Source organism: Peromyscus eremicus, chromosome 3 (genome assembly GCF_949786415.1).
Source record: "Peromyscus eremicus chromosome 3, PerEre_H2_v1, whole genome shotgun sequence".
NCBI classification, from domain to species: Eukaryota; Metazoa; Chordata; class Mammalia; order Rodentia; family Cricetidae; genus Peromyscus; species Peromyscus eremicus.
The window spans coordinates 136,046,400-136,063,039 of NC_081418.1; the positions used below are offsets into that span (position 1 = coordinate 136,046,400).

The 16,640-nt window shown below is 46.7% G+C and overlaps 1 protein-coding gene across 3 annotated transcripts in view; it reads left to right on the forward strand.

Annotated features, from left to right (window-relative positions):
- Ano2 (anoctamin 2) overlaps positions 1–16,640 on the forward strand; it is a 333,798-nt gene that overhangs the window by 298,403 nt on the left and 18,755 nt on the right. The window lies entirely within an intron of this gene.

Consider the following 16,640-nt stretch of genomic DNA (forward strand, 5'->3'; position numbering starts at 1 on the left):
GGGATCCTAAATATTGAATTATTCCCACTCTGAGGGGAAAATAAAAAACATTTGAATCAAAATAAGCAAACAAACAGCAGAACTTCTAAACTCTGGGCTCTCTTGCTGTTCAGCCAGCAGCAATGAGGCCTACCTGCCGATTCTTAGTAATTCAGATGCTGCACTGCAGAAAGAGCTCAGAGTTTCAGCTATCCTGAAAATTCTACAATTGGAAGAAGTCTTTTCTTCCTCCATTACCACTGGGAAGGGGCTTCTCTCTTTCCTTCATCCTTCCTCTACAGGGCCCCAATCTTTAGGCCTAGTTTCAAAATTTTTCCCCTTTTTTACCGGGAAAATCCTTTTTTCTTGATTAAAATTTTTTCCCCCTTTTCTAAGGGGAAATTTCCTTTCCTTCCCTCTTCTCTTTTGGGAAGATTTCCTTTTTTATTTAAAATCTTTAGCTGTCTTGCCCTTTCTTAACTTCGGTGCCTTCCTGCTTCAACAGTCCAATCAACTGACTGTGAGCTAGCTGCACCCATTTCAATTCACCCTTATCTTTTCCTTTTTTCTTTAAATTGCTGGCCAGCCTTACCTTTCGGGTGTCCATCAGCTTGTCCCTTCTTTCTCGGATCTCGGTAACGTCTTGGTAGAATCTCGGTAGGGACCTCCATTTGTAACGGTAACGCCCGCATTACTGTCACCCGTTCACCATGTCCGAGCGAGGGGCTGTGGATTAAAAAATAAGGGACAAGAGACAGCGGGTCATTTGCCTCAGCTGAATGCCGAATGCCAAATGCCGTTTATTGAAAGAGGGAGGAAACCTTAAATACAGGCTTACAGCACAATGGCGGATCCCCAGAGGGCAGAAGTTTGCTACTGAATGTTCTACATTCTTGCATCTAAGCTGTTAACGCCCAATATGCAGGATACACAAACAAGGAACTTCCCTAAAGCATTCAGGAGGGTGGATACCGGCAGGGAATTAGCATAGGGAGGACATCTGGTCAAGGTCGGCAAGCAGGCAACAGCTTTACTCAATATGGGAGGAGACCAGGGCCCTACACAGACCATCCCACAGCACAAGGACACATACCCATCCCTAGACGATCTTTCCAATGACACATGCCCATTCCTAGTCCATCTCTTCAAGGACACATGCCCATCTCTAGCCCATCTCTCCAAGAACACATGACCATCATCCCTAGCCCATCTCTCTAAGAACATACAACCATCCCTGGCCTATCTCTCCAATGACACATTGCCCATCCCTAGCCCATCTCATCAATGACACATGCCATCCGAACTGGGTGGAATTTCTTTCTAGGAGACACGTTCTCTATTTGTCTGGTACCAGGCTCCAAGCTTTTTGTTTCTCCTAGCATGAGACTTGGGTAAAATTTACTCTGTGTGTGTGTGTGTGTGTGTGTGTGTGTGTGTGTGTGTGTGTGTGTATGTGTATGTGTGTGTGCCCATATTTCTCCATAATCTTATAACCAAAAGGAGGGACACTAGTGTCTCTTTAGAATATCTTTGTTCTTGTCTGGAAGGTTGTACGGTGACCCCAAGTCCATCTTTAGGAGGACTGACATGAGGTTTAGGTTTTAAAAAAAGCAAAGAGATACACATGATCAAGCAATCCTCGTCAAGGTGTGGCCTCTCCATTGTTGTCTCAGCTCCTGTCCTTCAAGATGGTGGGATAAATTGTTCAATTGTTAATCTGTTACTATGTGAAGGTACAGCCTTGTCCTCATGGGTAATTGTCTTGTCTAGAAGGATGGTCTATCCTACTAGGCTTTGCTCTTCCTGGAGTTCAGGGTGACTCAAAAAGAAAGGTTAAGGACAATATCTCAACTCTGTAACTTCAGCTGAAGTACAGACTCAAAATGAAGGCAGAGATGCAAGGCTTTCGGCCTGCTCTTAGTCCCCTCCTGGGCCCAAGTGAGCAGTCAATGCTTATGAGCAAAGGCAAGCCCACCCCCAACTTTGACTTTGCCCTGGTGTTATCAAGAGAGAGACTATTCAACATGATCCCGGCACCGTTCATGTTAGGCCGCCTGTCCCTCACTCGCTTTGCCTCTGCTAGGAATTTTGAGTTCCTGGGGAAGCCTTAAGTCTTCATCCTTTCGCTTTTGTGTTACTGCACGCACAGCCAACCTTGTCTGCCCGGTTCCTTTCCCGCTCTTTTCTCTTAGTTCCCTTTTCACTTTTTAGACCAGCTCTTCTAACATGGGCAGCCATGTGTGCCCTTCTTAAGATCCTTCAGTGCTGCTGACTTGCCTCAGTGTGGCATGCAAGGGCATGCATGAACTCGCTCTCCTCTGACTGACCTTTCCTTAGGGCATGGCTGCATGGTGGGGTCGCTCACACCACATCTGCATCTGCTTGTACTAGCCTAGCCTACCTGTCCACAGGCTCTTGCAGAGTTGTTCAGCCTCAGACATGTTTGCCCTTGGAAGCATTTTCTGGTTCTGCAGACCCCAGTTCCTTTCCTGCTTATCTTCACCCATGCCCTTTGGAAAATGTGCTTACTTTGTCAGCAAAGACTGTCTTAGCCTTCTAACTCATACCCCTCCGCACAGGTCCTGGAAGGTAGACCAAAAAGCTCAACACAATCTTGAATGAAGAGCTCTGTACCCCTCCTTCCTGCCATGGTAGAGAAACAGAGCCCTGCTCCTCTTTATCTCAGGATACATGGGCCTCCTTCTTTCCCTTGGCCATATTCACACATATCTTTTCCCCCAGAATGTGATTCCTGGGGAATCTGTATTTCTTTGGGGTCTATTGTCTCAATAGTCTGGTAGCTAAAGAGAAGGACCCAAGGGCCCCCCTTAGAACATCCTCTCTTGCCAGGCTGGTTATACTCTCTCCTCTCACCTTCCTCTTATAATCCACTGGCCAATCATTAAACATCCTTGGGTTATAGAAACCACCTACTTGACCCATCTCAAGTGACTCATCTCCCTTTACCACCCCACATGTGTTTTCAGATTTCCTGTGAGGCAGGGAAGAGCCCCAAAGGAATGCCAGAGGAAGCATTTCTAAGCTAGTTCCCTTGAGATCTTGAGTGCTCTACCTCACCGTCCTCTAGTGTTTGTAAGCTCCAGGTCCCTACCTGAGAAAGCTTACCTTTTGTTCATACCTGCTCGCTCTGACCTGGTTTGTTTACAATGTCTACATGGTCCTCTCTGGAGTATCTTTGGAAGCCATTACTACTGTGCATCTTCTTGGCCCCCTATGGCTGGAGCTTTGTATCCTACAGCCTGGACACACTGGCTTGGCTTGCTGCTGCTGTTTGTGGTTTTGTTCTTTGATTTGGTCACTCTGGTGTTCAAGAGCACATCTAGCCTCTCACTCCTTCCCTGGCCAACTTGGCATGTTCATTTTGTTCTGGAGTTCTCCCAGTCTTTTCAGTCATACATGCAAAGCCATTTTATGTTTCTGGCTCCATGAAGCATCCTTTCTCTTCATATTTTAGGCCCTTACCCTGCAGGATTTCAGAGACACTGCTTTCTAAACTAGAGGTTCCCAATGGTAAGACATTCACAAGACTCCACAAGAACAAGGCTTCCCCGATTTACAAAGTGTTGCCCAGAGCCTCTTACAGCATGAGCACTGAGAACATTCTAGACAACCCTTGTAATGGAGTCTCTGTGTAAATGAGGGTATCCATTTATGTCCTGTCTCCTCCTCTAGGCTGCAGGCACCTCACTGCAGGTCAATCCTCGAGGATTTATGAGCTGATAATCCAGTGCGTGGATTATCAAGAATGTGTTATCCTTGTTTCTCCTGTTCTGCCCCCTTACGCTGCTCCTCCTCCTTTCATGCCCCCCTTCTCCCCTTCATGGCTGCCTGCTCCCCTCCCCCACCCCGGGCTATTATTCCCTCCTTCCCTGAGTAAGCCAGGGAAATAAGAGAAGGTGTAACATGAGCCCATCCATGCACTCCTACATGGCAACTCTGGGAAACTAGAAGGCCAAAGCTGACAGACATCTTAACCTCCTGGGGAGTAATAGTTTCTGCCATTCCTCTGGATGGCTAGTAAACCTGGTGACAGAGTCACCATTTCTTTACCTCTAGTTTCTCCTCTCCCTCGTCCTTGGAGCAAAGTCTGTCACCTCTTGCGTCTTTCTCTGAACAAAGTAAGGCCCAGTGAGCACCCTCCCTCCTTTGTGCGTGCCCAGAGTGTTGCCTGTGTCAGGGTGAGGGTCTAGCTCTGCCTCTAGCTGGGAGAGTAGCCTTGGGCCTGCCATCTCTCTGGGCCTTTCTTCTTCCATCACAAGGGGAGTTAAACCAGAGGATGCATTTCCCTAGATGTGACACGACCCACCTGTCATCTATGGTCAAAGCTGATGGTGCAATGTGTCAGAAGTAGTACATAAATAGCATTTGGGGAGCAAGATAAAATTGGGTCAGTGTGCTCTTGCTTTTTCAGAGTGCCGCATGATGCTGAGTCACAGCGGAGAAGGTTCCCGATTCACCAGCGGAAGTGAATGCTGCTTCTCATTCTGTGAGGGAGCGTCCTAAGTACTGCAAAGAGTTTCCCACAGCTGGGCTGGAATTCCAGGCTCCTTTCTGATTCTGGTGTCTTCCTTTATGTATAACTGCTAAATAGTGCATTTCAAACCCAAGAAGCTGAAGGCTATGTGAGCTGCTCAGGGTCACCCTAGTGGCTCACTGGTGGAGTCCTCCCTCTGGACCATTCTACTAGAGGTTTGGATAAGGCCTGGTAAAGAAGAGGGGGACCGAGGGGAGTGTGCCTCCTTCCTTCCTTCCTTCTCAACTGGCTAGACCTCCCCAATGCCAGAAGGCCACTTGTCTTGGACTTTGAACAAAAAATGAGAGCTATGAAACCAAACCTGCCCACTCCCACTGGTGTGCCTGACATGGTGATCCTGGGCCTTGCTCTCAGCTGTCAGCTTCCTTCCCAAGATCCCCAGGACCACCCATGCAGACAGGAAGTGTGCTGAGCCCACTACAGCCTGTCTGGTGTAATGGCAGGGCAGGTCATCAGTGGGGGGCGGCAGCAGGGAGAGATGTATTATATTTACATTTTTCTAAATTGAGCTGGAAGCCTGGGGTGGGGGTGGGGGGGGCAGCAGGTCTGGGGGAGGGGCCTGAGGTGAAGGGGGAAGCTGGAATGGGAAGACTGGAAGTCTTTCTGAGGAGGAGGAGGAGGGAGCTTCCTTTGGGCAGGGTGGATGTGGGATGGGCTGGCTCCAGACAAAGGGGAACCTGAGAGTGAGGGATTACTGGAAAAACGTGAGGGGAGCAGCACGCTTTCAAGGGAGTCTCCAATATCAAACTCTCTTCCTGAAGAGCTTACTAAGAAAGACTTCAAGGGTGACTTCCCCTCCCCCACCTCTGAGGGGAGAAAGAAAGCTGACCCAGGAGCAGGCCACAGCATTAATCATCACGGTCCCCCACCCCAGAAGGGGGCTTCAAAGCTCTTTTGCCACAGGCCTCTCACAGCCCATTTATGGCCTTTCCCCTAAGGACCTGATGAGGAGAAATTCCTCTCCTGCTGTAAGAGCTGCAGGCTAAGTTCTCCAAACACTTGTCGCTGTTAGACTTAGCCTACAGAGCACAACTTGGCAGAAAAAAACAAAACAAAACAAAACAAAACAACAGCAACAAAAAATGTAGTCCCAAATTTAATCCTGCAGATGATGTTTAGTGACAAGGTCCAGATGAAATTCTTGATAGAATTTTGCTGTCATTTTATCTTGATAAATAAGCAATAGCACTGTGAGTTTTTCCCGCCTGAAGATGAGGCCTGTATTCGTAATGTCCACTCATCTGTGGGGGAAGCTTCTTGGGGTTAGAATAGACATAGTAGACACTCCATGCATCTTTGCTGCTGAAGGAAAAAGATAATGAATGAAAGACAAATGGAACTCAGACCCCACAGACATCACCTTCCACTGAGTCCCTCTTGCTGTACAGACTCCCTTGGGATGGCCCGTCCCACCCAGAGGTGCCAAATCTCCTTATCCAGTGATGTGCTGTGATCAGGCTGCTGGCCTCCTGAGAGCAGATGCCCCAGCAGTTGTGGTTTGAATATGGACTGTACCTCCACACCCTCATATTTTGAATGTCAGGTCCCTATCTAGTGGTGCTATCTGGGGAGGCTGTGCTACCTTTTGGAGCATGGGCTTAGCTCTTAGAGGGAAGGGACCGGAGGGTGTTGTTGGAGGTTACATCCTGGCCTCTAGTTCCAACCTCACTCTCTGCTTATGGGTCGGCTGGGACGTGGTGTGAGTAACCTTTGCCATATGCTCCCGATCCCTCGAGCAAAGCAAATGCAACAAATGCAGAAAATTGACGCTGGGAGAGGGGACAAAGCCACACAGACTTACGTTTGTGGGAAGGTGCAGCCCCATTCAGGGTGGGCCTTCCCTGTCTCCGTTCCTGCCCCCAAGCAAGGCACAAAGTTGGCAGAACAAAATTCTGAGTGTGTGCTCCAAGCCAGTGGCTAAAAGCACCGGGAAATTCCTTTCCCTAAGCCATCCTGTTTATAGGAACTGAGTCATCCCGCTGGATAATTCGGTACCTGCCCTCTTCTCTAAATGGCACTTAACCACAGTATAGGCAGCACAGAGGCCCTGTTCCAGGGTTTCTGGGAAATAGGGTGAGTCCCAGGCCATTTGTCTCCTCTTACTTCCGAGGCAGAAATTGCTTGATATTGTCTGCCCCGTGTATCCCTCCTCCCATGCATACTTAGAACCGTGGCGCCATACCTGGATGCCATATTCCTATACCACCTCTGTTACTGCCTCTGCCTCTGCCATGAAGTTGGGGCCTGGCCATTGCTGGGAAGAGGAGTGAGTGAGGAAATAGAGGAATGAATGATGAGGGAATGAGCAGGTAGGAGATACTCTTGTTTTCAAACATATTGGGAACTGTTCTGCGTCTCCATTTCTCTTCGTACAACTAGGGAACTCAGAAGGAAACTTTGTCATCCCACCGTAGCCACATTATGAGTCCCCGGAGCGTACATATTTGTGTTTCCCTGTTTTCTGAGTTAGTTCCTTTTCAATAAAATTTCCGTCAATTTTATTGTATTTTCAAATCTAATTTTGTTTTCAGTTTGTTGACTTTTCCGCAGCCTTCTGGAGAGAGAGGAATAAAACACACGAGGGTCCTCGAGGCAGTGATGCCTCTCGGAAGCGCCATTCAGGCCTCCGGGCTTCCTAGCCTTATGGCTCTCAGTTGCTTTGCCATAGGGATGTGATGTGGGTAGATGGAAGGAAGGGTGAGCTCATGGCTGCTCTCCACACTTCCTGTTTACCTGTGCGTGCATGCGTGTGTGTGTGTGTGTGTGTGTGTGTGTGTGTGAACATGAGTGAGCAGATCACTCCATGTGTATGTGTATGTGAACATGAGTGAACAGATCACTCCGTGTGTGTGTGTGTGTGTGTGTGTGTGAACATGAGTGAGCAGATCACTCCGTGTGTGTGTGTGTGTGTGTGTGTGTATGTGTGTGTGTGTGTGTGTGTATGTGTGTGTGTGTGTGTGTGAACATGAGTGAGCAGATCACTCCGTGTGTGTGTGTATGTGTGTGTGTGTGTGTGTGTGTGTGTGTGTGTGTTCACCAGAAACCACAGGAAATCACCAGGTGGCTCTCAGAAGTGAATCAGTAGATCTTAGCAGCTTATTTCTCTCTGGTTTTGTTGCAGTACTGGGGAGTGAGGAGGAGCGTGGTAACTGAGTCCTCTTTAGAGACAAAGAAATGAAGACATTCAGAGCCAAGTGTACCTTAGAGGTTTGTCTGGGAGCTGCACTGATTTTTCATGCGGCAAACTCTTAGTGTTTAATTTGATACACAAGCCTGTCCCTTCCGGCCTCGGCTTCCTGAAGTTGCTGAGTGGGGAGCCTGCTCTGTCGTGGAAACCCCATACAGAATGGAGTTGAGTTTTATTTGCTGCTTTTGTTTTTGAGGTAGCTTGTGAATTTCAGTCATCCAGGCAGGAAAGAGCTTAACTCTCAGCATTGGGCAGATCTTCCACATCTCTTCTGCTTGGTCTTCAAGCTAAACATAGGGATTACTAATTGAGTGGCACTTTCCATGGACCTACTGGGGGAGCAATTTATTTCGGCCTGTATTGTCTGGTTTTGTGTGTCAACTTGACACAAGCTAGAGTCATCAGTGAGGAAGGAGCCTCAGTTGAGGAAATGCCTCCATGAGATCTAGCTGTAAGGCATTTTCTCAATTACTGATCATTGTGGGAGGGTGCAGTCCATGGTAGGTGGTGCCATCCCTGGGCTGCTGGTCCTGGATTCTCTAAGAAAGCAGGCTGAGCAAGGCAGGGGAAGCAAGCCACTAAGCAGCTCCCCTCCATGGCCTCCGCATCAGCTCCTGCCTCCAGGTTTCAGCTGCTTGAATTCCTCTTCTGACTTTCTCCAAAGATGGACTATAATCTGGAATTGTAAGCCAAATAAACCCTGTCCTCCCTAACTTGCTTTTTGGTCGTGGAGTTTTATAGCAGCAATAGAAGCCTAACTAAGAAACTGTCTAAGGCTCACAGCAGCCTGTGAATGTAGTCACCAGGGTCAGAACTCTGTGGTGCCCTTGATACATTCCCTGAGCTCTTAAAAGGATAATAACTATTTATCTTAGTCTGCTTCATGTTGCTATAAGAGACTGCCACAGGCTGGGTAATTTATAAACAATACAAATTTATTTGGTTCATGGTTCCGGGCACTCAGAAGTCCAAGCAGCTAATGATGAGACCCTCCTTGCTGTGTCATGGTACTGTGGAAGGCAGAGGGTCAAGAAAGCACAGGAGGATATAGAACAAGAGGGACAAGCTGACTTTTATAATAAAATCATGTTCCTAAGAATGGACCTCATCCGATAATCACATCAACACATCCACGACAGCAGAGACCAAATGGCCTCTCAAAGTTCCTATTCGAACACATGAGTTAGGCGGGGAAGGGAGCTCATTCAAACCATAGCACAGCTAATCTTTGTATTCTAGCAATGAGCATGAAGTCCAGGGGGTGGACTGCTCAGCAAGTGCTTGTTGAATGAATGACAGATGAAGTGAGGGAGTGAATGGGGAATGGTAGATATTGAGAGGTCATTCTTTTAATCACACACGCTAGCACATTCCCCAGCATCAGAGGCCAGTCTGAGGATGTAGCATGCACCCCCTTCTTTCCACTGCCTCCTTCTGTTCTGAGTCCAACCACACTCACAATTCTTCCTCTTCTTCTTCTTTTTTTTTTTTTTTGTCAGACACTCTCAGGAGAGGAAGATTGTCTTAGTTAGGGTTTCTATTGCTGTGAAGAGACACCATGACACAGCAACTCTTAGAAAGGAAGACATTTAATTGGGGTGTCTTACAGTTTCAGAGGTTTAGTCCATTATTGTCATGGTGGGATATGGCTGTGTGTAGGCAGACATGGTGCTGGAAAAGCTGAGAGCTCTACATTTTGCAGGCAACAGGAAGTGATCTGAGACATTGGGCGTGGCTTGAGCATATGTGAGACCTCAAAGCCCACCTCCACAGTGACACACTTCCTCTAACAAGGCCATACCTACTCCAACAAAGCCACAGTTCCTAATAGTGCCACTCCCTTTGGAGGCCATTTTCTTTCAAACTACCACAGGGGTGGTGAAGCATAACTTTAAAATGTAGGCTTAGGAGACAGCACTGAATTAATGCTGTGGGCTTTTCCAAAACTGTTCAGCCAAAGAAACTGCCTCCTGCCCAAGAAGACAAACACACCGTGTGTTCTGCTCCTCCCCTGCCTTACTCACCGCTGGGTCACAAAAAGGAAGAGCCTTAAAGTATCAGTTTTATTTCTATTTTCTTAAGATAAAAATAGAAAAATCCTACAGAGAGAGTAATGCTAGACAAATGTAGCAAGAAACAATGAAATCAAATTCTTTATGCATGGGGCTTGAAATTGCATTTTAGTGTTCTCCTGTGACAAACAACAGCATGAGACACAACATGTATGATTTTCAGAGTTTATTGTAATCTAACTCAGCAGTTCTCAACCTGTCAGTCATGCACGTCAGATATTTACATTATGATTCAGAACAGTAGCAAAATTATGAAGTAGCAACAAAAATAATTTTATGATTGGGGGTTATCACCACATGAAGAAGTGTATTAAAAGGTTGCTGCATTAGGAAGGATGAGAACCAGTGATCTAACTGAACCACTCATTTTCCAGTTAAGCCACCTAGACACACACTTCTGTACCCCAGGGGGACATTGGTAGCACAGAAGTCCCAGAATCTCATTCACTCCAGAAAACAGTTCCCAGCTGTTTCTGTGTTGGGCCTGTACAGAGAGAGCCTTTACTTGGTGTTACCCAACTGTCAACCAATAGTTCTCACTATTGACCATTTCCTTTCTTTTTAGCAGATTTTAATTGTATTAATTAACAATAAAATTAGACATTTCTTGATAAACTTATCAACCATGATAGGTCATTTGCCTATTTTCTTTTATAATCTTGTTTTTAGTATCAATGTTAATAAGTTTTTCATTTTTATTAATTAAATTGGTTCATTGATAATTTCATGTACGTATCTAATGCATTCCGATGTTCTCACTCCCACCTTCTTTTATTTCCCTCCCCTTCACACACACGTTTCCCCCCACTTGCATCCTTTCATTTTGTTTTCTTTTGGGACCCACTGAGTTTAACGAGGGCTGCATGTGTGACCAGGGCTGCTGAACTATGCACTGGGACACAGTGGGCTCATCGGTGAGTACATAATTGAAGACAGTGTTTCCTTTCTTTCAGAATCTACCAGCAAGCAGTCATTCAGAAGTAAGGGGAAAGGTCCCGTTAGCCCCTCCCCCATACCTGACTGACTGTTGGCCAGACCAGTTCTGTTCAGGCCCAGTGCCCATAGCTGCTATGACCTCGTGATTACAATGGCTGGGTCGTGCCTAGTGGGTGGCGTTTCACAGTCTTTCTCCCTATCTCCTGGCTCTTTCTCCTTTTATCCAGCCTCCTGCTATGTTCCCTGAGCCTCAAAGGCGTGGTATAAACATCTTGTCCAGGACTGAACCCTCATGGATCACTTAGTCTCTTGGGCAGCTATGTGTCTCTGTATTTACCGCTGTTTATACACAGAGAAGCTTCACAGACTGGGGTCTGGAGGAGCGTTTGTCTGTGGGCACAAGCATTGATATTTAGAAGCCAGTTTACTATCATTTACAAAACATGAGGAGTAAGTTATCCGCTGGGGCCTGTGGCTTCCCCAGGCATGGGTGTTTGGCTAGGTTTACAGGCATGGGTTTTTGCTTGGTGAGTCAAGCTCAAATTCCATCAGAGAGGCGTTGGTCACCATTGTTCAGGTGGGCTCATCATGCCTGGCAGACTGGTATTCTAAGGTTCAGAGCTGGGTAAGATTACTGATGCCTTTTGTCAACCCAAAGCATCCTCTGGAACACTAAAACTTCCAGCAGGGAGGTTCCTAGCTCTGTTCCAGCTTGAGTCCTCTGTCTCTTGCAGCTGCAGTCTTGTGGTGTCTTTAGTAATAGGTCTTATCCAGTTCCAGTGAAGGCTCCGGTTCTCAATCCTCCTAAATGGGAGGCTGTACTTTTACTAAACTGAAGGGGGAGAGCTTAAAAAAGGGCAGTCACAATTTTCATTAGAATTGGGACATTCTTCTGATCATCCCCAAAGTGTCCTGTGCCTGTTGTAGCAAGTTATGAGAATCGCTGTGTGGTGTTCCAGACTTTTCACCTCAGCAGATCTCCTCACTTTGATGCAGGATAATGATTTCAGTTCAAATCTTTTTGCTTTCTGCCTCTGTGTGTGTGTGTGTGTGTGTGTGTGTGTGTGTGTGAGAGAGAGAGAGAGAGAGAGAGAGAGAGAGAGAGAGAGAGAGAGAGAGAGGAGTTCCATTTGTAAAACAGATAACATTTAAATATCTGTTTATGAAACACAGAGTGCGGTATAGATGCAGTAAAGGGTCAAATATGGAAATAGAATACCTGTTCTCAAGGCTTGCCCACCCCCAGGGAGTAGGTCAAGTAAATGGAGTAGTATGTACATGACTTTGTGGGAGGGACTTCAGTCTAGCTGGGAAGTTGGGAAGTGAGGAAGAAGAGGCTCATGGGAGTGGGGTGGGATGAGATGGAGGAGTATGAGTCCAGTCTAAACAATGAATAACAATTCACTCAGCAGAACACAGAGGAAATTAGAGTAGTGGTGTACAGAGAGGCTCCGAAATGCACAGATGGTTGGAAATAGTTGGAAAGCAGGTAGAACTGACCTCAAGCATTCCGACTAAAACTAGCCCTAAGGACAAAATGTCGGCTAGACGGGAAGAAATGAGTAAGTCTGGGTCAGATGGCAATAGGCTTTGAATGCCAGGCCAAGGGTCTGGACTTTATGTGTATGCCTGTGTGTGTGCACACACAATGGAAGGGTCTGGATTTATGTGTGTGTTTGTGTGTGTGCACACACAATGGATGGTCAGGATTTATGTGTGTGTTTATGTGTGCACACAATGGAAGGGTCTGGATTTATGTGTGTGTTTGTGTATGTGCACACAATGGAAGGGTCTGGATCTATGTGTGTGTTTGTGTATGTGCACACACAATGGAAGGGAATGGATTTATGTTTGTGTGTGTGCACACACAATGGAAGGCTGGATATTTCCACTGATGACTCTTAAATAAATGAGTGAAAATCAGAGTTGTGTTCCGTCGTTATCTGTCCACCCACCGTGGCCAGTGTGTTCTGTTTTCTCTACTACACCATTATTTTTTCTCTAAGTAGATTGTCCTGAAATGTCTTTGCTGGCTGCTGTCTCATTTAGCGTCTTCCACTCCTCCTTGTTATTTTAGCCCAAGCCCAGGTAATGATTTTAATTGTCTCCAGCATCAGGCAATGTAGGGCTGGTGGTTATTTAGGAAGGTTCTTGGCTGCTGGAGTGCAAGCAGAGGAAACCCATGGAGTTTGTGCCCAGACGTGTTTCCAGACTTCATGCTTCCAACCAGGATTTCTGGAGCACTTTACAGCGGGCTTTGTAAAGATTTAGTTGAAAATCAACTTATGGATTCTTCCCTAATTGGCTTGGCCAGGGTTAATCTGTCACTGGCCCAGTCAAGCTGGCTTCTATTATGCAGCCACATCGAGGATTTCCGGTGTTGCTTTTGTCCTAAGGGAGGCTGGCTGTTTTTAGAAACAATTCTCGGTGCTGGTGAAGGCCAGCATCCTTGCATCCTCTGAAGTGAACCCAGCAGGGCTTCCATCTGACTCAGCCCTCCAGACTTTCCCTTGAAAAGAGCAAGTCTTGGATTTGGCATCTGCATGCTAGAGGGTTATGGTTTTGTACATACCTTTTTCTCCCCAGGATTAAATAAAGACTTGCTGTTTATTTCCGCCTCTTTGGATTGTCTCTTGGAAACGCTAAAGGGTTCCCAGTCCAAGCTGGAAACACCTATGACATTAGACCATGTGTAGAGAAGGGCTTTCTATGGCTCGGGATACCCTGGAGTAACTTCAGAGAAGGGGCCAAGGTACCCTGTGCCTCTCTTCTGAGGTTGTCCCGTGCTGAGAAGACTGATTTACACGTGGAGGTGGGAGACCAGAGCTTTTATTATGAGACTGGGATAACAAACAGCAACTACTAAACACACCACACGTGCACTAAAAAACAGTGATGTTAAGAAAAGTGTTTGTGTCTTGTCTGGGCAGTCTGTGAAGGTGAGAAAGCAAGCACTTCAGGTTACCCTTGGGGACAGCAGTTCTCTAAATGCCCCTGGAGTTCATAAGAAAAAGATGAGCATGCAAAGTGGAAAGTCCCACTTCCTTCATAATCCTTCAGAAGATGCTGGATTTCCCAGGGCCATTGGCAGGCTTGTGATGAGGACATGCTGTATTCAAAAGCAACTACCCCTTCCCACCCCAGGGTGTCCTTGCAGAGAGCCCTTTGAGGCTCTGAGGTGGTCACATGGTTCCCTGGAGGAAGTTTCTTATGATTAGAAGGTTTGCCTGAAGTCACTGAACTGAGACAGCTAACTTGAGACTCTAAAGAAAGATGAGTCCATGTGTGTATTTAAGTGTAGACGTACGTGTTACAGGTTTTAGAAAACTAGACCAATCTGTTTAGCCTCCCTTGGTCACTTCCACTCCCCTTTCTTCCATCTATCCTGGCCCTACTCCCTGACTCCCAAATGACATTTTCTGTAAAGCGTCTTTTAAAAGATATGCCAGGTACTGATGCTTCAAAACCTTTATTATTTGGGTGGTGGTGGTGGTGGTGGTGGTAGTGGTGTGTGTGTGTGTATGTGTGTGTGTGTGTATGCGTGTGTGTGTGTGTGTATGTGTGTGTGTGTATATGTGTGTGTGTGTGTGTGTGTGTGTGTGCATATGGGGGATCAGAAAACAGACTAGGGGAGTCAGTTCTCTCCTTCCACCTTGTTTCTGAGACAGAGTCCCTTTTGTTTCTGCACTGAGCACCCAGAGCACCTGGTCCATGAGCTTCTTAGCGATTCTTTTGCCTCAACTCCCCAACTTGCTGTTATAATGCTGGGATTATGGACCCATTCCTCTGCATCCATTTTTTTAACTGGGTCCTGAAGGTCACGCTTGAGTGGTAAGAACTCTTACCTGCACAGACATCTTTGAAGCCCCAGATGCTGCTTCTGTAATTGATTATTGAGTGAGTTCATGAAGACTTGTGTACCCTCCCCACCCCCATTCCAACCAGCCTTTCCAGGAGTCTGGCCTTCATGCATCTGCGACATCTTGCCATTAATGACACCTGCTGGTCTCCTAGGACCCACTGGACATCCAGGATAAGGCAGAAGTCGGGGGCGTATGGGCAAGAGGAGGGGCCACGCCTGTGAGCCTACAAACCCGCCAAATCAGAAGCATTTCGTCTGGGAAGTGTTCCGTGTGTGTTTTCTCTGGAAGCTTTTCCGGAAGTTGGCTTGTGTCCTTTGTGTAGGGACAGACAGATATCCCGGAGTTCGGGTCCTGTCTTCTCATTCTTTGTATGACTATCCTGGAGTGGTGGAGCTTGTCTAAGGGCACAATCACAGCATTATAGCATCTCAACCTTAGGGAATTCAAAGTGACTCCCTTGAGCTGTCCGTGTAAACAGAAGTGTAGACCAAGGACTGAGTCAGGTTAGGAACACATCTGAGCCTCAGATCTGGATCTCTTCAGACTCACTGAGTCTCTAAACTTTAAGTTTGTGTCTGTTTGGCATGTGGCTATACAGTATACATTGCAATCAGTTCTGTATGCTGATATGTCTTTCGCTAAGAATAACAGTATATACAATACATAACTAACTTATTACTTACATAAATAACTTACTATTCGTGTCTTGGTATATACTTATGTACGTGTGGGAAAGGCAGAAGTTGGCTTTAGGTATCTCCCTCTATTACTCTTCACCTTATTTATTTATTTATTTATTTATTTATTTATTTATTTATTTATTTATTTAGATAGGGTCTATCCTTGAACCTAGAGGTTGACATTTAGGCTAGACTGGGTAACCAGCAAGTCCCAGGGGTCTGCCTGCCTGTGTGCCTTGACCAGCACTGGGATTATAGATGTGTGCTACTATACCTGAATTTCCCGTAGGTGCTGGGTGGGGAACTGGGGGAGCAAGCACGTTATCCACTGAGCCACCTCCCCAGCTCCCACATGTAACATTCATTGAACAGTTGTTAGGTATGAGACAGGATATGTGTTCTGAGCACTTCCATGAACCTTCTGAGATGCCAGTCAGGTGAGTATTGTTTTATGATCCTTAATTTCACTTGCTATAACTGAGGGACCGGTTGGTACCTACTGTTAGTATGTGGGGAATCCAACTAGGCCACTTCTGTGAGCCAATTTGCAAAGAGCTCCCAGAGTAGACAGAGCCTTTGCCTTACAGCAGAGAAAGACACCTGAGTAGATAGTCCCAGCAGTACCCAGCAGAGGCCTGAGCACAGGAAGGGGTGTTCAGAGCAGGAGGCACTGGAGTGGTCTGATTGTGGGGACCCACAGAAATTCACCAGCTGGAGAATAGTTGCTGTGCATAGGCAAAGGAAAGGGGGTATGTTATGTGGAAAGCCTGGGGGTGGCAAGTTTGTTCTGGAGGCAGAAGCAGGGTTGTTACATGACGGCATTTCGGAACTGAGGTTAGAAAGGCGGCTTAGAATAGACAGAATCACCTGTGTGCCAAAATAAGGAATCTTTATTCTATTCTGTAAATAAAGGGGATTACATGGGAATTTATATGCGTAGGAAGGTGACAGGGTTAGATTCCAAGGTCTGTGTGCTGCCAGCCTGGGAAGGCTAGTGATAAGGAAGGCAGTTGGGAGGTTGTGGCAAGGGTCTGGCGGAGCAAGACACCTTGCAGCTGCGGGATGGCTGCGAGTGCCTTTGCTTGCTGCACCTACAGCTCAGCGTGCTCTCTGGCTCTTAGTTGCCACATGGCCTTTTCCTAGATGGTGCTAAGGTCAACCACATGGAGACTTTCTTTTAGTCCCCACCCTGAGTGGATGGACTTTAGCTCTTGTCTCCTTCGGTTCTCTGACTCTAGCACATTCCTCTTTCTGTCTTGGAACATATTTGCAAAAATCCTGTTGAACATCTTTCCATACACTTATCTCTCCCCCTCTAAACCCAGCTCCTCTACAACAGGACCAGGCCTTTGCCTCCCTAAATACTTG